The sequence below is a fragment of the Mytilus galloprovincialis genome, chromosome 8, assembly GCF_965363235.1.
Source record: "Mytilus galloprovincialis chromosome 8, xbMytGall1.hap1.1, whole genome shotgun sequence".
Lineage (NCBI taxonomy): Eukaryota > Metazoa > Mollusca > Bivalvia > Mytilida > Mytilidae > Mytilus > Mytilus galloprovincialis.
The window spans coordinates 9,191,429-9,217,671 of NC_134845.1; the positions used below are offsets into that span (position 1 = coordinate 9,191,429).

General features: G+C 29.6%; 1 protein-coding gene across 2 annotated transcripts in view; it reads left to right on the top strand.

Moving 5' to 3' along the window:
- The first annotated feature begins 276 nt into the window (after nt 1-276).
- LOC143085016 (protocadherin-9-like) overlaps nt 277-26,243 on the top strand; it is a 55,098-nt gene continuing 29,131 nt past the window's right edge. The window contains exons 1-2 of one of the 2 annotated variants that reach the window (XM_076261140.1): nt 277-429; nt 24,329-24,399. The gene's annotated coding sequence lies outside the window, so the exon portion shown is untranslated. Of the gene's footprint in view, nt 430-18,513; nt 18,625-24,328; nt 24,400-26,243 lie in introns of those variants that run through there. The other variant, XM_076261139.1, reaches the window with a different exon arrangement.

Consider the following 26,243-nt stretch of genomic DNA (forward strand, 5'->3'; position numbering starts at 1 on the left):
GTTTGTTAATTCTATTTATGAAAGGTTGACTAGCTGAGACTGACCACCGTTGACTCTTTGTAGCGAGTTCATCCTGTCAAATTTTTGTTTCTTTTTCCTGATAAGAGCCTTATAATAAAATCTGTCATATAGAGATGAAAATAGCTAATGGTTTGTCTAACAATACCTATATAATTATATTCTATGTGTAACATGTCATTATGGTATATCACATTTCTCTCTCTCAGTCAACTTTACATATTTCATTCTTTTGCAGTTAAGAATTCATCCGTACCGGTGTTATTTGAATCGGTGGGCCGAGACAGCTTTAAACTGTTTGATGCCAGGGTTTCATTGGACCATCCGTGCAAACACTGATGAGAAACAGATTATACTGATGAGAAAAGAAGCCAAGCAGAGACAGAATTGTGTAAAGTTATAATCACCAAGGTAGGTCAACGCTGATGAAAAAATTTAATATGGATGTACCCAGCTTACAGATGTGATACCTAATATACTTATGGTAACAGATGTTCCCAATTTAAATTGGATTTTTTTTTTTAACTCAGACAGTTTATAAGCAAATTACTTAGATTTTTTGTAAGCATTTCACAGATTGACACTTGCACTGCACATTAAATTACAATACCTGTTTAGTTTCTGACTTTTGAAAGAGAGGAAGGCATTAAGTTTTGGTTTGATAACCATACCAGGAAAGAAATAAAAGTATTTAAATCACTTTTCACTTCAGTTTAAATGCTGTCAAGTTTTTTAATCAGTGAAAGTTGACAGGACTTCATTATTTAGATACTTAGATGGTATTGATAGATAACATTCAAATTCACATTTTACCAGTTAAATTTAATTGGTGCTTTATAAACTAAATCCAAAAGTACCAATTGACTATATACAAATTGCATGTTAAAGATTTGATACTTGTTTCCTTAATTTTATAATTGAGATAATATTACATGAAGATTTTAAACTCCTTTGTCATTTAGAATTTTATGGAAGACTGATATGAATTTTTTTTTTAATCAAAGTCTTATATTTTTCAAAGCTTAGAAACTTGACTATATTTTACCCATCATTTAGGGTAAACTTGCATTCTGAAAATTAATAGAAAATGGTGATTCTTGTAGAATTCATATAAATAATGTAAGAATAGAAGGAACACAATAAGTTGAAAACACCAGTAAACTAAATTTCATTATTTACACATCATGGGAAGTGACTTGTGAGACCATACAAACATAGTTTTGCCTGTCCGATAGATTATAGATATTATAAACTGGTTTAACCATATGTTGTGTCCAGTTCGATAGATTATAGTCTATATAGACTAGTTAAGCCATAGCCAGTTTAGCCTGTCTAATGAGTGACTGTTCTTATAAATTGGTTTAACCATATGATAAATGATTTTGTCTCGTTGATATATTTGTTCAGCCAGTATCTGGTTAGGTCTAGTCTAATGTACCAATGTACAGCATTAGCATCTTGTTTCCTAATGACTCATTTAGAATTTGCTTTGGCATTGATTTTTTAAGAATAAAGGAAATGATAAATATCTTTTTTTATGCCCCTGCTGTAGACAACATCAGAATTAAGTGTTACCCTTGACCATTCTTCTGTCCATCTTTCCATCTGTACTTCCTTCAGTCTCATTCTCATTTCCACACTTAAACGTTAGTTTGCCTTACCCAAAGTTCATGAAAATTAAAGATATAGATTCAATATGGGCAGTAAGTCACTTACCGTTGTAGAGTTATGCCAGATTAAATATGGACAGTAAGTCACTTACCATTGTAGAGTTATGCCAGATTAAATATGGACAGTAAGTCACTTACCATTGTAGAGTTATGCCCCTTTATAATTAAAAAAATTGCAAAGTTTGAGCATGGGCATTTGTGTCCTCAGACACATTCTACTTTTTATGAAATTTGACACATTTTGTGTCCACTCTGAGAAACAATTCATTTCAACTGAATAATGAGATTTATAGAGAATTATACACCCAATAGTGGACTATGCAGGTGATAGATTGAATATCTGTTGGAATTGATCAAAGATTTAAACATTTTATTTTTTTATTTTAATTACTTGCTTTTTATCTTGTTTGGAATGATGTGTATCAGCTAACACACCTGTGATAAGCTGATTGTCATCTATTTGATTGGTTGATTAAAATCTACATTGTGTTCGTAATTATGAAATCTTTTAAGTTCAAAAACTTTGAATTTGTTTGAAATAAACAAATTAGTGCTGTGGAATTGTGTAAATAAATGTACCATTTATGATTTTATTTTTTAGAATTTTAAACAAACTAGAAATCAATGGAACTTTGCGCATTTTCTTTTTTACAAAAAATACTGACTTCAAATTCTCTTAATTGATTTATGACTAGAACAGTGGTGTACTACTCCTGTCTTTATTCATAATAGAAACTTCCATGTATTTGAAAGTTCCTGATGACAGGTACTGTCTGACTTTTAAATAATGTAGAGAATAAATCTATATAAAGATGTCCTACTGAATAAAGTAAGAAAACCAACTACATGCATAAACTATTGAAAGCAACTTGTACAAAGGGGAGGTTATTCAAAATTGTGGAGACATCATGATACATTTTCATATTCATGATAGAGATTCCATATATACTGATTTGACTAACAGCTTCTTATTTATGACTTTCTGTTTTTTTAGTTGATTAAATCATATCCTTAATTGAAGAGCTATATTCATATTTTGTTTACATCCGTTTAGTAATATAAATAGTTACAAGCAGTTTGTATTGTATAAAAAAATCAATGAAAATACTTAAAAGTCTGCATTCCAGAGAGATGTGTTATTAAAACATGTGGGTCTAAATTAAATGCAGAAATGTTATTTTATTTTATGTATTATGAATTATAACTTAGACCTTACATTTTTAAAGTCCTTTAAACTTTGATGTTACTATTAAATGGTAAATTATTCTTTTTTTTCTACATTAAACTGGTGTTTCTACATTTGCCCATCCAAATTTGTAGGTCTTTTAAAATATTAAAGTGCAATTCAAAGAATCATAATAAATGATTAAAGCACAAAGTTAAGAGAGAAAAAACCAATAATGATAATTAAAATACTTTGTGTCTTCGTTACTTCGTTAAAAATGAAAAATTGTGCATTATGATTCAATGGTACAAGTTAATGAAGACTAGGTTCATCTTTCATCATGATACAAATTGACACGCAAGTTATAAAATCATAGATAATATTTGACTTAGCCCTTTTAACTCCTGATGAAAGAGATCAATTATAATGGAATATTTTCTATAACTGGAAAAATCAATTATATTTTTTATTTTATTTGCTGTTTGGGAATTAATGTCTTATTTTGACGACAAATGTACAAGGGTAAACTTAATGGAAAGACCATTTTCTGTTTATTTTATTTATGTGTTTTCAGAGGGGACAGTATATTTTGTTATTGGCTGTGATATTTTACAAGATAAAAGAAAGAAAAAAGACATTTTATGGGATTTTTTTCCATCACTGTTTTTAAATCTTATAATCAATTTGGTTTAAAAGGCTTTATTAAAAGGAAAGACTTCAAAGTCATAACTTTATAATTATAAACTCTATTTGGTTAGAAGGTTTAATACTTTTTATTTAGTTCTTTACAATAATGTTTATCATTAAAATTCACTTTTGTTGAAATTTTTGTAAAATTGGTTATATTCCTAATAGAGATCTAAGATTCTTTTCCTGTTGTTAATTTTCCTTTCCCCAAAGTTTACTGTTCCATTGATGTTCTAAGAGTGTAAATTTCACAGTTTTACACTAACATCATAGTTATCAATTCATATAATAGTTACACTATTGAAAGTATTTTACAACAAGGATGTATGTGTTAAAAATTCATATTTATTTCATGTTATCCAAATTTGTAGATTATTTTAAAATCTGATTTGATTCCCACTCCTATGAATGAAAAACATGATTTCTCTCCTAGACCTTTTGATAATATGGATAAAAGGAGTAATCTTCAAATAGACAGTAACCCAACAATACATAATAAAGAAAGACATCTAAAGGTTAATAAACAGTCTTCAGCTATAGACTGAAAGGCTTAACCCTGATTCAACTAGAGTGGACAATATCATGAATGAATTTTAGTCAAACTATCAAAGAATTGCATTCAATGCTGAGTCCCTGACATAAAACATTTAGATAATAAGATAGTCAGCCACTGAAAAGGTTCCATATGTTGGAAGTTTATTGACAGTTTCTGGTAGTAGGTATCCTTATTGGCACAATTCACACTCCTTAAGGTTAATAGGAGATTTGTTATTAAAGTATGGTTATGAATCACATTATATGGCCAAACTCATTAAAGATTCATTTAATATTAAATAACATCTATTACTAAATAGCATTCTCCAGTCATGCTGAAGAAAACTGACTTCCATAAAATCGAATGACAACAGTTAAGACTCCTTTCCACTATAAACAGGTCTACTAATTATTTAATTTTTTTAAGAAGGGGATTTTTAAATGATAATGTTGGAGATATGAGAACTAGAAGAACTGCCCTTGAAAATACAGGAAATAATTGTGCATTAAATGTCAGATTCAAGCTAATTTTCTGTGTCTTTTCAAGTGGTATTGCTGAAATGATCTTATTTGGCTACCAATTAGCCAGCTCATTACTTAAAGACAAAAAATGTTTCAAGATTATAATAAATAAACATACAAGACAGTGAATAAGATATAATTTTATTGTACAAAAATTAAGGTCTGTACAATGCCTGTAATAATTAATAGATTAATATATTTTTTTATGAATATCTTGACAATATTTATTCTTAACAAACAGTAGTAAGGCTTTTTTCGTGATTTAATGAAGAGTCAACATGAATAATTTGAGTAGCTGCAAATGTCACCCACTTTTACACCATCGTCCTAATGAAGTTTACCAAATGACTTTTTTTTTTTAATTGTCACCTAAAGAAGCAATTATACAGCAAACAGTCATATACAAAGGCAAAATACATGATTTGATTTTATTTCATTTATACAAGTGTTTTGTCCTCTGTAACAGTTGAATATTTCAATCTCCTTCTGAACTTAATCATAACAAAACCATTACACCTGAATTACATGTACAGACTTTTACTTGTAAATCGTCATAATGTACCGACACCTCTTGAAAGTAAAATAAATTTCTATTTCTGTAAAACTTTTTGTTGTAAGATTTGTGTTAAAAGTTGTATTCATATGTTTGAATAGCGGGGGCATCCCTATCATTATAATTGTTCCTGGGTCAATATTTGACCAAGTTCGACGAACATTTTCTTTTCAATCTGAGTTGGTAAAATTATGTATAGCGACAGAGTTAAGTGGTTATTTATTTACTTTTGTAACAAGTATAGCTTGTTGTTAAATTGCTACTGGCGGCATAAAAAATATCTTCAAAAGTCATAACTATTGTAAAAATTGACAATTGATCTGGCGGTTTTTGTTCACAACAATCAGGTTTTATGGCATGAGAACCACAACATATCTTTTTATCACAATATAAGATCTGTTTAAGTTTCCGATGAAATCATTCACGACAACATAAGAAATGGATTATAATAGTTTTTAACTACTTCTTTCATTTGTGTAGGTTATGCTCTTGTAAATAATTAAGTTTGATATGGCGGACCAAACGTAACACAAGGTTTAGGGGAAAATTATATATAAAATTAGAAGATGTGGTATGATTGTCAATGAGACAAATCTCCACAAAAGAGACCAAAATGACACAGAAATTTACAACTTTAGGTCACCTGAAACAATAAAATTTGAGTCTTCTAAGTTTTTATAATAGCAGGTTATTGAAATCCTTCATCTGTATATATATATAGTCTCTTCTAAATCACCAACTAGATTTCATTAAACTTTCAAAAACTATTTCCTACATGGAGCTGTGGTGCCCTCTTAATTTTTCAAAAGCAGTCTTTCAATCACCCCGTTTTTTTGGATTTCTCATAGCAGAATCTGAATTTTGCATAGTTGTTGGCTTTTTGATAGTCCCAATTTATTACATACCTAAATAATACTAATTTCAGTAGAGGGCTTATAATGAAGGGTAATGTCCTTAGATGGTTTTGGTTCCTCGTCATGCTTCTTCATGTAGAATTGTTACTTGCCATATTATTTTGCATGTTTGCCTCTCAAATATTTGCTCTGTGTGTGTCAGATGATGATTATTTCATGAAAATATCTTTGTTTTTACACAAAATCTGTTTGGTTTTACTCAAATTTTAATTGACTATGATTGCCAGTTTTTCAATACATGATGGCTGCCACGATATACTAGTAGTCAAGATTGATGAGAATGATGTTAAACACCAACATCAATCAATCAATCATATTCATACTTTTGCTACCAATAGTTTCAGGTGTGATAATTGTGAGGTATTTTGTCTCTTTTCTGCTAGAATGATTCATCCAATCCTTAGCAAGCTTTCTATTTAAAAAGGAAGTTCTTGATGTCAGAAAAATGTACTGAGTTCATCTACTGTCTCAACAACCTCTCAATTCTGAGGTTGTGAGTTCCAACCCTGCAAATGGCATGTTGGTTCAACTCCAATGTAATTGACTATATAGGCTTGCAAATTTTTCTTCCAAAGATGGAGGTTCTCTCCATGCTTCCCTGGCTTTTCCCACCAATAATAGGCTACCTGACCCCAATAGTGATCCAAGTAGTGTTAGACATCAAAATCTAAAATATATCTCCTGCTGTTATATTAGTTATGTATCCAGTGGCAACTTGACACTTCTGGGTTTTGTTGGAATTTCTTCAATATTAAAAGGGCTGTCTATATTTTTTTCATATATAACATATAAAACTTGGTAAATTTTGTATTTTTTTTTGAGATATTGACACTGTTAATCTTCCATAGTTTTTACAATTGAGACAAGATAAAATAAATGGACAGGTTGATTTCCTTTGATGTTACTTTTTATGTACAAAGTCAGGTTACCTGCAGAGATGTTAGAAAACTTTCATTCTGTTTGTAACATAATTGGTTAAGTGGGGTCTAATGTTGAGAGTTGAGTAGAGAATAAGATATCTTGTCTTCTGTAATTTACAGAGTTTAATTGAGTCATTAGTAAATACAGCTTAAAAGATAGAATTGATCTGATGGTATTTAGACATACCACTTCAAATGATCAATGGACAAAAGTTAAGTTTGAAATATTAATGAGTCAGTTTTTCATTGTTAGAAGATATTTGGTCTTTATTTTTACAGATCAGATTACTAATTGCTTAGGATTCTTACTTTTTTCCACTCATTTTCCACTATTTTGAAAAATAGTTCTACTATTGCACTTGCATGCACTAGCTGTGCACACCTCATTATGTGCTTTACCAAAAAAAATCTTATTAAAAAAAAATCTTCAATTTTTGATGATTGTATTTGCATACTTTGTGCTACTAAATTTTTCAGTCGATAAGATATTGTATTAAACAAAATATCAGATATCTAAACTGATATAAATTATTAAGGATATCTCATCAAGTATATAAGATACCTTTGTTAAAGTTAAGATATCTTGAAAAGAGAACTAATAAAAAGAAAGGTGTAAGTAAAAGGCCTCTAAACTGGTGTCATTCATAATAGCATAGGCTTATGATCTCTCTGAAATAGAAATATTAGACCAGCTGGATTTCCATTAGAATTTTGAATATTGCTTTCATATTAAAAATTTAAAACCTAAACCTTAACTTAAAAATAAAAGTATTGTCCTATACCGGTACTTTTCTCTTGTTAAAACTTGAAATTGTGAATTGTCATGCAACCATCCCGTAAAATGAATATATCGTAGATATTTTGTGTTTTGTGATAATTAGCTGTAAGGAAGAGTGTCAATGTTTATAGTCAATACATTTCACTGATTATTGATCAAATTAGCTCCGATGACATGATAATTAGAAGTGTGAACAGGTACGTCCCTACAGGTAACAACTGTATCATTCAAACATATGCTAATTCTTTTTAAATAGTTTGGTGTATTTCTTTTTTTTAGTGAAAAGATGTCAAAATCAGATGTTTAATTTCTTTTATTTACGCTCAGTTTGAATGTGATATTGCATAAATCTTTAATTTTTGTCAGAAAATAAACCCCAGATGTACTAAGAAATTGGAACAGATTACAGATTTAAGGTTTCGTGAAAATTGAAATAAAAATTATCACGCTATGACCTTTTGTTTCCAGTCTTTACTTTATATGCATACCAATGTGTGCATACAAGTCTGGTGTATACCCAGTCACATTTGTACTTGTACCAAGTCAGACCCTCTGGACTCTGGGTTATTTATTCTAACTTGTGTTTGTTTGTTAGTCTTTTTTCATCAGAAAGTCTGGTTCTGGTTGTTGGTGTAGTCTGTTGTGTACTTTTTATGATACTTCTTAACTTTTGATATATATATGCTGATTTTCATAAAAGGTCAAACTCTATCCCATGCAGCTCATATAATGAAACAATATAAACATTATAATAAATATGTGCTCCAAAGTTTTAAATAATCACATAGTTTATTACAGGACCCACATTAAGATGCATCAAGCTTTGCATGACATAAACACATTCAATACTATATGTTTAGCAGTTTATAACAAAAGGGTACAAAATCTTGTCAAAACCATCACCCTAGAGTAATTGTCAGGTTCATATACTCCAAAACTTATCTCTTAAATTGTCAGGGTTTTATGTATTGTGACCAGTGACACATGTAAAATATTTAACCGTCATTTCTGTTGAATATGTGACAATCTTTGTATCTTAAATGTTTTTTAGAAGTGTTCAGAGATAAAGATCCAATATACTTTAATATCTTTTAAGATCTATCGATACTTTATCTTTAGAATGAGTCAGGTCCCTTCCTTTGACTTCTTTATGTTTGTTGTTTATAAGCCACAAATCGCTACAGTTCTTTGAGGAACAATAGCGTAGACCGCACGAGCACCAGTTGATCACCATTGATTTATTGAAGCTGTTCAGTACTTTGGTTTGATATCTACACAGGGAACGACACGGTTGACATAGTATAATCCTGACTTTAGATTAATTGATTAACGAATATCTAATTAGTAATTTATATTTGAGATACAGGGTCATTTCTACATTGATTTAGCGTAGATTGAGGGGAGATAATATTTATTTGTTTGATTGTTGTTCCAAACTGTCACAGTATTGTTAGAAATAGAATATTAGAATTCAGATGTTTAGGGAAGTTTTTTGTGATTCATAAAGCAACAAATAGTTTGGCAGGAATATTATTCATGTCTTTAACTTTTCATTCAAATTTATTGTGAGTATTGAGGAATCTTGATTGAAACTTTATAAAGGTTAATTCTGAGAATTATATAAAAACAAGATCTTCTTGTGTGATCTTTTTTTTTTTAATCATTTTCCTTAAGGTGTCAGAGATTGCATAGACTTCCATTTATAAATTAATTACTTATTAATTTATGATTAAAAGTTTAATTTCATTCTAAATCTATTAATATTTATGGGTTATATATCAACTAAGTAATTGCTGTAAAAGTTGCTGACTGAATATTGGAATTTAATAATTTATTGTTACTTTTGTTAATTTGTCTAAGTTTACAATTTAGCATCAAATTATAGAAAATATGTATCCTTTATATGAAATTAACATGGCTATATATCAATTATTAATTTGATAATATATTTTGCATTTTATCTGTTTTTCCTGCCAATTATAACTACACTTATAAGGGTACTGTTGACGATTCCATGTGATTGTTTGTCAATAGTTTTTAGAATCGTCAAGTTTATTTTTTTGGTAATGCATTATCAAATTTGTGTGAAACGTACTTCACCAGTATCATAAACGATAAACTTAACTTTGTCATACAAGGACATATATAAAAAATTATCAAAGAATATCAGAAAATTGACAATAGGTCTTTCTTGGCCTCTTGTTCATGATACTCTTTCCTACTTTAACACTATTTTTAAGGGATACAGAATTCTTTCTTATATCTATATGCGAAAACTTACTCTTCATGTACCGTCTCGCATATAACATATATTGGAGATCTGCATATGCATGTTGAGTATGAAAGTTGTTGCAAACTTGTTGCTTGTTATATTCCATATTACTGATAATCAGTTAAAAAAAAAAAGTTAATTAAATTAAACCAACCACAAAGGAAGATTTTAATTTCAAGATGTTTTGTTATTGCACCTGTTTTAGTATCAGAGTATAGAAGTATCAATTTTTAGGTTTGGTACTTTTCAAAAGGAATATTAATAAAAGCACTTGTCATGTCAGTTTACTGTTTCACTTACATATGAGAGCATTTCGTGTGGTGACGAGATATCGTAGTAAATGCACACCACCACAAGTATATGGAAGACATGTTTTGTTTGTTATTTTGTCACAAAGTTTCTCCTTGGTATTTGAGGTTTGGAATTATATATGACAATTTTCCATATTTTGAACAATATCATTATTAAAACTTGCAGTTGAATGTGGAGTCATCCTCAGGTATAGACAATCTTATTTTACGTTTCATGGTTTTGGATTACGCCTAATGATTTGTTGGTGTCTACTTGACTGATTTCTAAAGTAAAACACGCCATTCGTTAACCAAATAATTAATTTCTGAATAGGATAAGTCCGGCTCAAATGACTGACCTCTCGACAAGTGCAGGGGATAAATTACCTTAAACTGAGCTGAACACTCACGTTAATTGAATTAACAACTACGACAGTTGGATTTATTTTGCTTTCCATAAGTGGAACATTACAATCACATGTTTAAACATAATCAGTATAGTACATCTAAGATTACTTGATACCAAGGACCTTGGATGGGACTGGTTTTACTTGATACAGGGGTATTTCTTTGGGGACTTGCATTCCTTCAAAGAGAGGTCCATGGTATTCAAAGCCTTGTGTTACCTGGAAGAGAGGTTCCTTCTACCTTGTTTTGGACTGATATAATTGAGGGAGACCCATGTTTGGATAATTTCTTCATTCAGAGTCCTTGTTATGGAGACTAATATAACTTGATAGATGAGTCCCTTATTTGTGATCTGGTATTATTTTGAGACTGAGGTCTAAACAAGTATTGTGAATAGGTGAACCATGGTATTACTTACTAGAGCCTCAAAGGAACTCTGGTCTGTTGGACTAATGAATAACTAGTTAAAGAGGTCCCTTGTTCTGGGGACTGATGTTACTTGATAGAAAGGTCCCTTGTTCTGGGGACTGATATTACTTGATAGAAAGGTCCCTCTCAAATTGGTGACATATAATTGTATCACCAAGGACTTATTAAGTTTTTGTTTTATTTCACATATATTTGAATAAACATAATGGCTATAGTTGAGATAAGAGACAAGGTATGCTTTTATTTTCAAGTAAGATTACCTTTTTTGGCAGCTGTCAACTTTCTAAAAAGTATCAAGATTTAAAAGAACAGCAATTGAAACACTTTTTCTGCAATCTACAGTAGACGTCAACATACAGTTAAAACAATATACCAAGCTCTTAGTCTTCCTTATTCTGTATATATTGTAAATAAAAATTCACCATAATTATCAGAGATATGACATTGATCTCAAGTAACTGTCTTTTTTTGGCCAAAAAAAAGGGGGAGGGGGTCTTACATTTTATTCAAATTAAAGAACAAGGTTTTGATGATAGAACATGTTGATATGAAAGCCAACAATATGATGCAGGAAAATTTATTACTCTATGAGAAGTGTTAAAATTTGAAATAATTTTATAATTTTAAACTATATGTTATGGAATTTAATTTCAAATTAAACTAATAACCATAAGTGTATCAGTATAAAAGATTTTATGGTATACTTTGAGTCATTTGTATAAATTTTGAAGTAAGCCATAAAATTGTTCCTGTAAAATTCCTTTCTTTCATAATATTAAAATATATTCCACAGCTATATAGTAAATTTGAAATCATAACCATAAAAAAGGTATTTAAAATGAAGAAATTAATTAATAAGAAAATAATATTGTTGTTCTGGTTGGTGAAACAGGTGAATCATGACACCTGTTACGGAGTTAACCACACCTGAATAAAGCAGGTACAAATGTTTACATTAACGTGTGCGGTCAACACCATTATAAACTGGCACCATTAAGATCTACCTGTCCGATAATGTCCAGTCCCATGTCCATCTTTCATTTAAATTTTATGTAACACTAAAATTAATTTCTTTATAAAGTCACTTTGCCCTGGTTGTGAACTTTTTAGGTCAATGGTTTGTTTAAGATGTTGTTAAGGTTAATTGGTATACAAATTATTCCAGGTCATTTTGAATTGTGAACTAATGTCATTTTCAATTAAACCTTATGGTTTAATAATTGATCCAGCATTATTTTACTTTCTGGACAAACTGTAATCATAGATATAAATAGAAACATCTATTTCTAGACTTGTTTTTTAGGCAAAAGCATATATTATATTCCAATCTTCAATCAGCTTGGGATTAGAAGTCTGTAGAGAGATTCATATTTGTAAGACCTGGCCTCTTCAAGTTGATATTGCATAATTTTAAGATCCTTTACTTCTGATTATAATTACCTAATTTTCAGTACATTAAGAAATTATACATTTATTCTTTTCTCAGAAGTACTTAAATAGAAATAAAACTGCCTGCATGCAACTGCACATTTTAAAATATAATTTAAGGGGAAATAATTTCCATGCCTTAACCTTAAATGCAAATTAAAGGCACAATTTGCTGTAAGAATAAAATTTTGTGATTTAGATTTGCTGTTCTATTGACCAATACACTTCATTGTCTTTATAATTATTCCCCTGCTTTAAAAAGGTGGGGTATACTGTTTTACCTCTGTCTGTCTGTCTATTTTTTGGAGGTGAATTGTCTTATAATAATTTCTTGCTATGATAACCAGTTATAATAATTACCAATTTTGTAACCTAAAATAATGTGGGAAAGCAAAGTAACATTTAAAATTTGTGATTGAATATAGCATAAAGCCAAGAATGGATGACCACCAAAATAAATCATATTTGTTACATTGGACTCTAGTCAGATATCTTAAATCATTATGAAATGTCAACTCCTCTAAAAAGTTTTGATTTAGAATTCCAAACTGATATCATTGAATTTAGAAAAAGTTATTGATAAGAGTATTGAGGTTTGATTGGTTGATTTTGGTTCTTTGAATTTACCAATATTGGTCAGAATAGACTACAGCTGCTGTACCATCAATAACTCATACTAGATATAGTAATTAGATGTTCAAAACGTCCGATAAAAAAAAAGATGGAGAGACAGCTGACATATTCCGGCAGATTACAATAAATATTCTAAATTATGCTTTTATTCGTGTCAAGCAGTAAGGTTTCTTCAAATCTTTGACATGCCTTGAATGTTTTAAGACTAATTGAAAAAACATTTTGTGAAAATTAGCATAACTCAAAATTGAAATTTAAAAGATAATTTAAAGTATCTAAAAAAAGCCACCACTTAGGTGACATTAGCTAATATTAAACCAATATCCAAATTGATATTTCATAGATTTATATTGTAAAAGCAAGAAGGAAAAGAGTCATTATTTTCTCATAAAATTAAAATTTGTAAGTTATGGAAGATCTGACAAATAAAACCATCCCATATGGTTGTTGACATGACTGGCCTGAAGACTGGTACAATACTACGCTAACACAGCCGAGCAAAGAGAAAACTAAAACAGTTATTAATCATAAGTTGATAAAATCTGACCGGTAAAACTTTTAAAGGGCTGAAAAATGTTATAACATATCTTAATCAACCCTCCCATCTTAATGCAGGTTGTCAAAACTTAATGACTGTTTGCCTGTGGCTTATGTATCTATCTACTGTAGTACAATATGTTCATTAAGATTGCATGTAGTACAATTATACAATATTATGCCACTTTTTACTGATGACAAAGTGTGCCATAACAATTTGTTTTCATGTAATAATTATCTTTGAATTATATTTTTTTGAATTTAGAGACAACAGCATGTTTTTAATTGATTGTTTGGGGAAATGAGAAAATAAATCATCCTTCAAATTGACGATTTTTTAAAGAATTGAAAAAGCGTTAGGGTAAAGTTGGCAGGATTGGGAGGTTGTTATTTTGTTGTTTTATTTTACATGCTTTAATGTGAACACTGAATTATATGAAGGTATATATGATATAAAGTGCCTAGAAAATCAAACTAATGATGTTAGAGTAGATCGGATTCGTAACTTCCTCCCCTACATGGGCTGGACCTGTACTTTTTATTTCTAACTTCTACGACAACACCGCCTAGTATTGCACAGAGACCTTATCCCCTCCTCTAACTCTAGCTTATAAAAATATGCTTTGGTTTCGGAAGGTGTTAACTTCTCATTGGAATTAAACAAGGATCTTTGATACAATACACAAAGTATTTTTTTAGTATACAGAAATTATCATCTCCTCATCTCTTCAGTAATAGCAGGATATATGTTCATTTGAATACTGTTACATGTATTATATTATTCACTTTTGATGTTCAGATCTAAATACATGGATCATGGTGTTGTACAACAAAACATATATGGAAATAAACAGCCCAGATCACTATTTTCAGCCAGTAGCTCTATTTGATATTCACCCATGTCTAATTTTCTATAAAGAAAGTATTCAAACTTTAACAATATAGATCAAAATTACAGTATTTTTTTTTAATAAAAGATGTAATAATGAAACGAGGCATGGAGAATAATTCTTCATTACAGGCCAGCTGGACCAATAAGCAGTAACTTAAAAATAAAAGTCCTTAGTGAGTGGCCTGAGTAACTTTGAATCTACCATTTGAATAGACCACTTTGGAGTTCATTGGTCACCGGGAAAACTTGTCAATTATGCATGCCTTTAGGATGTTATTTACCAGATAGAGGGGATCGCTTGTATCCCTGTACTATTAACATTCAGTGCCTCAATGATCGTTATTGTGCAGGATAAACTAGAAATAAAGTTTGTTTTGTAAGTACTTTATCACAATCCCCTAATGACAGCAGTGCTAATTGTCAATTATAAGAATTTAATTTGCCAAATAATTTGTGCAACATAGCATTATAGTTTTCCAACCAATAGCTCAACATTGAGACAGAAGTGACGATGCCCCTAAACGCACAAATGATGCTCTAAAACCAGAGTTTTTGACAGAAATGCATCAAACTCAAAAGTTGTCTATTTATATGCATAGTGAAAGGCATTATGTGAATATATCATTGCATGCATGGTATATTAAATAATTCTTGCTAGTTGCTGACTCTCCTGTAATACACATGCTGGTATTTCTAATTCTCAAATCCTTTCAGTTCTAATTCTAGATCTTTATGATATCTTAGTAATTTTGTTTCTACTCCAACTTCAATGTTATGATATTCCATCATTTACTTTCCTGCCAGAGTTTTTATACGCCCGTCAAAATTTTTACAGGACGTATTATGTTATACAAATGTCCGGTGTCCGTCCATCTGTCCGTCTATCCATCTGTCCCGCGTAAACATGTCGCACCATAACTTGAGAATAACTTATCCAAATTTCATGAAACTTATTATAGTTGTTTCTTATGATGGTCAAATGATCTGTATACTTTTTGGTGAAAAAAAGATTTAAAGTTTTTGAGTTACGGCAGGGGTGTGTTTTTTCCCATGTCGCACCGTATATCAAAAACTATTTTTGATTATTGCTTAAAACTTTACACACTTTTTAGTTATATTAATCTTAAGATCTGTATACTTTTTGGTGATGATTCAAAATTTCCTTTTGAGTTATTGAGTATTTTGTAAAAAAGGGGGAGGGGGTTTTTACATGTCGCGCCGTATCTCAAAAACGATTTATAATTATTGCTTAAAACTTTACACACTTTTTTGTTATATTAGTCTTAAGATCTGTATACTTTTTGGTGATGATTCAAAATTTTATTTTTCAGTTATTTAGTATTTTGTAAAAAAGGGGGAGGTTTTTTTTACATGTCGCGCCGTATCTCTAAAACAATTTATGATTATTGCTTAAAACTTACACATTTCTTTGTTATATTAATCTAAAGATCTGTATACCTTTTGGTTTTGATTCAAAATTTTATTTTAGTGATATTTAGTTGGTTTAAAAAAAAAAAAGAGGGTGAGGGTTTCATATGTCCCAATGTATCCCAAAAACAATATATGGTTATTGCTTAAAACTTTGTCAGAAACTATTAATGATTATTGCATAAAACTTTCACACAAGACGACAGGCTTATCATGTGCTCATGGCGCAGCTGTTTATTACTCTGTCATATCATTGAACAAGCTTCATAAATTATTCCTAGATTGTTTGTGATAATTATTAACTAAGGACTATTTATAGACTACCATTCCTCCAGATTTGTTAATCATGTGTTCCGATACATTGGTGACTTGGTCATACATTTGCATACAGGATGCTTACTGTCTTAATTAAAAAACAACATAACAGATTTTTTATCTTGGTTATTTAAGGAACATATGTTTGGGACAATATGTTACAGAATTGAGGCCTTTTATCGTCAAAAACATTTTAAAATACCCTGTTAATCTGCAAAGAAACCTGGGATTGCATGAATAGTGTCATTAAAATTATCGCATCCTATCTTAAAGAGGATGACCTGTATGAATCAGAAGAAAGAAAAAAACAATTATCGTCTAAGTAACACAACTAAATGTGGGTATCAAATATGTTTTTAACGTGTCAGCAAAAACATGATAATCCAGTAAGTCATTGAAATTTAAAGAATGAAAAGATTGTTACCTAAAGATGGGTATCTTGTTATATCATGATATCAATATGTTAAGTCAGTATTATAATTAAAGAAAGAAGAGAAAATCTATAATAACATCTAAAGAAAGATTCTATTTTTATTTGAATAGAAAGCAAATCTTTCTACCATAAAATTAACCTCATTAAATGACAATTTATCATTATGATTATAGCATTATCTTAGGGTTGATAATTTAAGATTTGAATATAAATGTAAGAAAATTCAGTTTTCTTTGTGATAAGGGGGACTTAAAATTCATTTAGGTTATAATATCGGAGGTCTTTCCTATGTTGACATTATGTGTATAAATGTCAAATAAATAGTTCAGATATACATTATTCGAAATTCTGGTCACATATGTATACCTAGGCCATTAGTATTGATATCAGTGTTATTGTCCACAGATAACCATTGATTCAGTTTGTATATAACTTATACCGTGATAAAACCTTTCAGCTGGTGTAAGCGTGAATTACTCTGGTTACTGGGTACTTACATGAATTAAGTGATCTATTCTTTATATTGTCAATGAATGTTGTATATTATATAGAAACTCTTAAAGAAACTGTCTCCATTCAGATAAGGTTGGCCTATGACTATTTGGCTTTTCTGTTTTGGTCCTTGTTGGTTTTTGTACTCTGAAATGCTTGATGCATTTGTATATTGAAGAATTTTTATTTTGAGAGAACACTAATATTAGTATGGCTGAACTAGTAAAACATTAATTCTGTCATACATTTGTATTGCTATATAGATAGTAGCAAAAATTAACATTGATGTTTCATGCTGTATACCCTCTGATTCCTGTAAAATGTAGGGTCTCTCGACTCTTGGTCTGTTTTTAGACTTTTTAGATGTCAAATGTTAGTTTCAAGCTGTCAGAGATATCAGTGATACACTGTAGACAGACTATATGAATGATCTTTCCGAATACTGAAAGCATTATCAAAACAATGAAAACAAAACTATCTTATTTGTGTCACATCTGATACTTAAATTTCCTCTTGACTTCTGTTTATTTTGTTTTTGGCTGACTTTCAATTCTAGACACTATTTCCCAACTGCAATATAAAAAGTCTACTTGTAAGTAAACATAGGATGAAACATTTCAATTCTCACTTATTTGGGGTATAGAATGTTTTCAATGATAGTGGGCCTGTTGACACCTTCATGAAAGAGAACTCATTTCAGATGTTAAATACTGTCATATTGTTGTACAATAGACTTAACAGTACTGGTCATTTGTCCAGTAAAGATAGTCCAAAATGTCATCAATAACTATAATTACATCTATTTATAAAATCACCTGATATTATTTTTACACCCAAACTAAAGAATATACCTGATGGTTAAAATGGGGTTTGTTTTCAATTTACGTGTACTGGTCAAAATGATTCACCAATAAAACGTTCTGTGTAAACAAAGGCTGTCAGAGATACATCTTAAAGAACAATAGTTTTCAATTATATTAAGAAAATACTGTACCAACAATTGGTGGTCATTTTGGCCCTCCAGGTAATTTGAAAATTTCACCCTTTCAAACTGACCACAGCTAATTTCCCATATAGATAGATATTTTGGTTGGTTCCATTTCAGTGATTTAAATTCTGATTTCAGAGAGTAAACAAAATATGTTCATGCATGGGTACATTGAAAATCACCGATACTCTCTCTCCCCTCTCCACATTTGATAAATGTATACCTTGTGCACAAGAAGCTTTACAGGGATTTAATTGATTCATTTTTTCATGTTTTTTTACCTAGACTAAATTTTTATTCCTGTAATCAGCTGATCAGGTATGTTTGCAATATTCGTGTAAAAGGACCAGTAAATAATACTGTTAATTTATATATATTTAAAAGATAAATGTAGACTGAAAAGTGTTTTAAATTGAAAATATTTTGGGCTTAAACAGAAATCTATTATAGACATTTCAATTGGTCCTAGAAAATGTTATATTTTATTTTTCATTCTATTGATATTATTTTTTCTGTTTCAAAAATCAGTTTTTATATTATCAACATAAAATCGTCATTCTGTAATGGGTGTGTTATATTTTAGGTTAAAACTAAATTGAAAGTTAATCAGATAAATGGCATAAAATGTATTTAAATTTTAAAAGTTATTTAAAAGGTATATTAAAAACATGTCATAAAATTGAGAAAGGAAATTGAAAATGTGGCAAAGACACAACAACCCAACCATAGAGAAGACAACAGGAGAAGGTCACCAACAGGTCTTCAATGCAGCGAGAAATTCCCGCACCTGGAGGCGTCCTTCAGCTGGCCCCTAAACAAATAAATATATATACATGTATGCATAGTTGCTGTGGAGAGAAGGATAAGACACAATTTTTCATTTATTTTACAAATTGTTTTGTTTGTAAACTTTGCTTCTGTTATCAAAGTTGTTAAAAGATTACAATTTACTTTAGTTGAAGCTGAATTTTGAAAAGAAATTTTTGGTCTTGCTTGAGATTAATATTTCCGAGTTACAGTCAAATACTGGATTTATTTATTGACACAAAAAGAAAACAAAAAAAAACAGCATATATAAAAAGTTTATATAGTAGTACAAATCATATCTTTTAAATGCTTGTAAAATAGCACTTAAAATTTATTAAGAATAGCTGCATAAAAAGTCAAGCTAGCCTAAGAAAAAAGAAAATATTTCTCAAAGTTTTTTTCCAACTTAAATACATTTAATGAATTGTTTGTCTCACATACTATTTATTTAACAGATTCTATTTACATGATTTAAAATGATATGTATTTAAAAAAAATTGAAAAAAGTTTGAAAAAAATTGAAAAAAGATTGGCGTTTTATAAAGTGGTTGGGAATTTGATCTATATATATCCTTTTTCAATTTTATTTACTCTAAACCCAAATCATTAACCATAAGTTTGCCTCTGGCATTTTTGTTATGCATTCTCGAAAACATAATCTGCTTTGAGTTATGATATTGTCCTAAATTTCAGCACAGAAACTCTTCACACAGAATATGTAAAAAGGATAATGGTTCTATTGCTTTCAAAGAATTTTAAGTTTGCTCATTGTTGTAGACTAGTTAGAACTTTGAAATTTTTGTAAATTTTATTTGTACAAGTATATGGTGAAAGAATGTGACTTGTTTAATGTTTTTGTTCATTGTTGAAGGTGGTATGGTGAATTATTGGTGTTAAATTCTATTTCATTTGGTCTTTGATGGATAATTGTTTCATAGACAATCACACCACATCTTCTTATTTTTATATGTCATGTAATAATTTATCCAGTCTGAAATGGACTACATTTGATTTGATTTTGACCAAATATATGTTTCCTTTGAAGTTCTGTTGTTTACATGATTACTGACCCCTGGTCACCTTTCAATGGCATATTGTGGTAGGACAATAACTTTGTATAGTTTTATAATTTTGGATTTTTTTACTATGGCTCCGAATAGGATTTAATTTGGCTTATTGACTTGAGAATAAAGTTCGAAAATCATTTCTTTGAACAAATTAATTAGAGATCAGCATGGCCAGGAGCATGGCCGCTATCCTGAAGGAATAAATGACTAACATGGTCCTTGTTCTTTGAAAAGAAAATCAACTAAATAAACTTTTAAAAAATAATTTTGCCGCAAATGGATTACAAAATCAGAGCATTCGGTAAATCTAAAACTGCCTTAACCATTACAAAGTAAAATTTGTAATCTTCTTTAAGACTTAAAGTTTAAATTTGAAACTTCATAATTTAAATGATTGAAATTAAATCCTTTTAATCTTTGATCAATCTTATAACATTGTCATTATACAGATTATCCGTAATCTGTCGGGTGCTGGCCCTTCTTTTTACTTTGTTATATTTAGTGAACCTAGGATTTAGATAACGACTATATGAGTGTGTTTTAAATCTATGATTGATATTTCAATTGATTGTTGCATATAGCAGAATTAAAAGTTTTATAAAGATCACAAATATGCACAGAATCATTGATTTTATTTCACACTTTGTTAGGGTGCCTAACGTGGTGAGTAAAATATTTAAATGTTAAACAAATTACTTGTTATAACTAGGAAAATAATTTTTCTTTAAACATGAAATAATCATTATGCAACAATAAACAAAATAAATGATAATTAAGAACCAATTACATAAACGCAGAGGGACTTGAATGAACATTTCTTTAGGTAAGGTCTTTAGATAATTAAAATAACCATAAAGATTTTAATAATTTGTTCTGACCATACTAAAGACACTTTGTTTTATGATACAAATTATTCAAGAAATATTTGACGCTGGACATTCAGGGAACAAATATTTATCTTTTGCATCAATTTGATGTCTCAATTTTCCCTGGAAATACCCAGTAAAACTTGTTAATATTGTAACCTTCAAAGGAATGATATACATTATGTAAATTAATACATTTGTATATATAACTTGAGTTGCTTCAAGTCTATTTTGCACTCTCATATTTGTTGATTGTTGCCTTGTGAATCGCTTTTAATTATGTAGAGTGTAATTCTCTTTGAAGGTATTTTCATAGAACACCTGAGCAATAAAACAAATTTTTCTGATTGAAAACCAAAGTCATTAAATCCACATTTTCATTAGTAACAGTTCACTTCCTTTTTCAATAATTGTATTTTATGCAAATCATTTGCAGAAATGTATTTTTTCATTGTTATATTTGGCATATTGAACTTGTTGCAGTGTCGGTCAGTCTTGTCTCTAAATAGTTCACAAGACAATACCATGGTCAAAGTTCCTTCTAAATTGCACCTTTTCCTGACAGGCCTCAATTTTGAAGTTCCCGTCACGATTCATAAATATTGTATTGTAACAAACGATACTGTTACAGACTTAATCATCCTTAAACGACAACAATCCTTCTGACAGCTGGGAAATTTATCTTCATTTGACTCAACTTAAGGGCATAAAGTCTCGCCTTTTCATCTATATTATTTTGCAATAAGTGGACGGAAATTATTTCTTATTAATTGATGGGTTTAAAATAAATTTATGCTCAGTTGAGCACTTTCTAAAACGGTTCTGTCATAACGATGAATATCGCCTTCACTAATATACGAAATATTTGTCACGAAAATCTGATTCTTATTTCACCATAGTGATGATGGTATGAATAAAAGATGGTAAATATGTAGAGTAGATTTTAACCACTTGGTGCGCAGTGACAGCATTTTATATTAGAAATACCTTTCCAATTTAATATAAATCATTGTACAACCTTAAGTTTAATTAGGACTAAAATGTGTTAAATCTACGATTATATCATATAAAAGGCTCCTTAGTATTTCACAAGTCACAAATGTTTGTCTGACTTGGAATAACATTTCAAATTCTTCTTGATTGTTAAACATTCAAAATTGGATATCAAACTTGCATCAGTATGTTTTTTGTTACATATTTTGATAAATTTGCATGTTACATTTTCATTGAAGTAAAAGTTGAACAACAGAAATTTCTTTTTGATCTCTTATTAGAAAGTGTTTAAATTGTACAATGTATATGTATTTAGAATTTGATGGGGATAACTTTAAGAGGAATATAATATTTCAATCTTAAATTGATATATTTGAAACTTGGCAATATTTACAGAAGATAAATTAATTTGATTTTAATTGACTACTAAAGAAAACTTAACTTTGATCACTCTTTTTAAAAAATTCGAATTTTTGAAAAATGAAATATGTTAAATGAAACTAAATTGAAAAGATTTAATAAATGTGAGAGAAATTTGTTAAATTCAATTAAGATTTAAAATCTGTTTATAAAACTTATCAGCCTACTAGTCATAGATCTTGTATACTATAAATTTGATTGATTTATGTTTGCCTAACATACAGTGGTGTAATTTCAAGCATATTCCAGACAAAACCAATAGGCAATAAATCAGTATACTTTGTTTTGTGTTACACACATCAAACCGAAACTGACCTGTTAATTGTTTTGTGCTAGAGGTATCAAACCAAAACTAATCCGTGATTTTGTGTACAAGTATCAGGCCAAAACAGAACATGAGTGTTTTGTGTACAAGTGTCAGGCCAAAACAGAACGTGAGTGTTTTGTGTACAAGTGTCAGGCCAAAACAGAACGTGAGTGTTTTGTGTACAAGTGTCAGGCCAAAACAGAACGTGAGTGTTTTGTGTACAAGTATCAGGCCAAAACAGAACGTGAGTGTTTTGTGTACAAGTGTCAGGCCAAAACAGAACGTGAGTGTTTTGTGTACAAGTGTCAGGCCAAAACAGAACGTGAGTGTTTTGTGTACAAGTGTCAGGCCAAAACAGAACGTGAGTGTTTTGTGTACAAGTATCAGGCCAAAACAGAACATTAGTCTTTTGTATACAAGTATCAGGCCAAAACAGAACATTAGTGTTTTGTGTACAAGTATCAGGCCAAAACAGAACATGAGTCTTTTGTGTACAAGTATCAGGCCAAAACAGAACATTAGTGTTTTGTGCAACAGGTATCAAGCCAAAACTGACCAGTGATGTTTTTGCTACAAGTTTCAAGCTTAAACTGACCAGTAATGTTTTGTGCTACAAGTTTCAAGCTTAAACTGACCAATAATGTTTTGTGCTACAAGTACCCGTCAAAACTGACCATATGTGTCCTATAGGGAGGATTGAAGTCTTAAAAACTCTGTTTAATAGAGATATTTCCATTCAAGAAATATTGGCATTGTATAATCAGAGTAATTGTCTAGTTTTCCAGCTGGAAATCTGGAATAACCAACTAGAATGTAACACACTACAGTAACCTCACAACTATCCTCTCAAGTTGGCTTACAGGGGAATTAATTAACACTTGGACAAGGGTTCTGGTAAATACTATATATATGTAAATCATTGCATGCTAATAATTTCTCTGTAAACTTGTATTTAGGTTTTAGAGAATAAATTAGTATCTATTTTAAACAGGCTATTATTTGAACTTGGAATTATTTTTTATTATGGAATTTGCTTGATTTCTTGTTATTGAAATTTTTAATAAATTCCATGATTATTCTGTACTGAAATGTTCTGTGCTGCGCACAACACTTTCTATTACAAAGAAAATAGTATATTTTCAATAGAATGTACTGTGCCGTGCACAACACTATCTAACCAAAATACATTGTATGAAAAGTGTTATTAACCGTTCAAAAGATTATAATACCAAATAAACATGGAATTTATTAAAAATTTTAAACACAAGAAATTATGCAAATTCCATAATTAAAAATAATTCCAAGTTCAAATAATAGCCTGTTCTTAACTAATAGTTGGGTTATATATGGATGGAAAAGGAAGATGATAGTTTGCCTACTTGTAATATAAGATATTTCACCAGTGGCCAAAGCTACCAAGCATTCACAATAAGCATCTGTAAATCAAACATTTAGAATTTTAAAGATTTTCAGTACAGGAGACAAACCTTATAGAATAGGCACTTTTTACGTATAATTGCAGAGTTTGAAGTGTGATCCCAAAATATCTTTGTCTTTTTCAGGTCTCTGAATCCTAGAGAAACAGACCAGAACACAGCAGCCATTTTTGATTCAGTTATTAGTATTTAAAAAGGTAAAGTTTACGTTTGGTATTTACTAAATACATTATTATACTGGTGTTAATATCGTCACTATGCCAGATCTCTTTAAAGTCTGGGTTTTAGTTACATCACAAAAAGAAAACTGATTTCAAATAAATTAAGAAAAGAAGCCATATGTATTTGTATTATGGAATTGTTATATAAATTGTAAATATTTTAGTTTATTTTACAAAGGGTGTGTTTATGGGCTTATTTGAAGAATTTCTTTCACACTGGAAAATACTAGATAGTTGAACAAGTCAACAATATAATTCATTCATTAATTTGAATAAAGCCGTGTTTATTTCTCATAATGTCTAATTCTTAGTCACACGAACTTCAAATTTTTCAATTTTGGAAAGAATGTAGAAAAAGGGTAAAATAAAACGATGGAGTTATTATTATTAATACCTTATTATTTAAAAAAGCAGTAAGTTTTACTTTTAATATTTGTAAAGAATTTTTACATGTACAGACATCTTCCTGTGACTATGTAGATACAAAACTTACTAATTTGCTAGTAAGTAAACTTACTATAGCTTCCACAAAAAGAAATATCTTTGATAAAAAACAAATTATGTTGACCTACAGATATATTGTGCAAGAGATTTGAACCTAGACAAAAATCTTATATTACTCAGATGTCATGATTTCAAAGTACAGAACAGAATCAAATTCTCAAAAAAAAATATTGCAAAAATTATAAAAAAATTATAGCATGTATTATGCCATTTGGAGAATTTTATATCATCATATTTTAATATTGTACAAAAAAAATAATGTATCAACAATATACCCCCCTTTTTTTCTTTGACTTGTTTGCAATTTCATTATCATGATATATATTTTGGATTTCTTGTTTCATAAATTCTTTATTTTTAAAGATTTTTTTTTTTCTTTTCAAACTTCATATCGATAAAAGTTCTGAAAATTATACACAAAAAAGGATAAAACAATGTGTCTGTGTAGGTGAAAAAAAGGTTGAGAATAATGACAGAGCTGTATGATATTTTAATAGATTATGTTGCAATTATTTGTAGGTGCCAATCTTTTGGATTACATGCTTCTAGTTGACCTTAAGACATTTGATTTTCAAAATATATACAAAGAATAGATTATAGTAAATTTCAAGGAAGAATGACCTTAGTAAATCACCTGAAATAATCTAATAAATAAAAGTATGCTGATTGCTCATTTTTAATGTGTTCTCACACTTCTGCTTTAATGTGTGAACTTAAGCTTTTTTCTTGTCATATTTTGGGGCATACTAATAATTCCTATAAAAACAATGTTGATCTTTTTTATACAAACAAAAGAAAGGTGTAAATGTATATTTTAAGGGTTACCCAGAATTTATAAGAGTATTGTCTGTTAGCTTTTATTTTTCTAATCCACCAGAGAATTTGTCAGATTATATGTGATAGAAAGAAAATATTTTGTATTGTTTTTTTCTCCCCAAAAATGGAGGAACAGAAGTGAAATGTAGTCTATTGTCTGTGTTTTGATAAAGATGAAAGATAGATAAACAATAATGTGTTATGATGAATCACCTTTGAACTCCATTAAGACTTACCTGATAATCTAATTATCATACAGGTGTTAATGGGATCTAATGATCAGGTGAGATAACGAGATTAACAATTGACTTTCAGGTAACTTTATTAAGGACATTCCTTATTAGGGTGAGAAAATCTTTCACTTTCAACTACAAAAGACATTTTTCTTTGTTTCTTAATCAAAATCTTAATTGCTGTGGTATTTTTTTTTATATTCTTCTCAATTGGGTGACATGATATGATTATGTACCTGAAAAAAGTATAGATCAAAGTTAAATCAT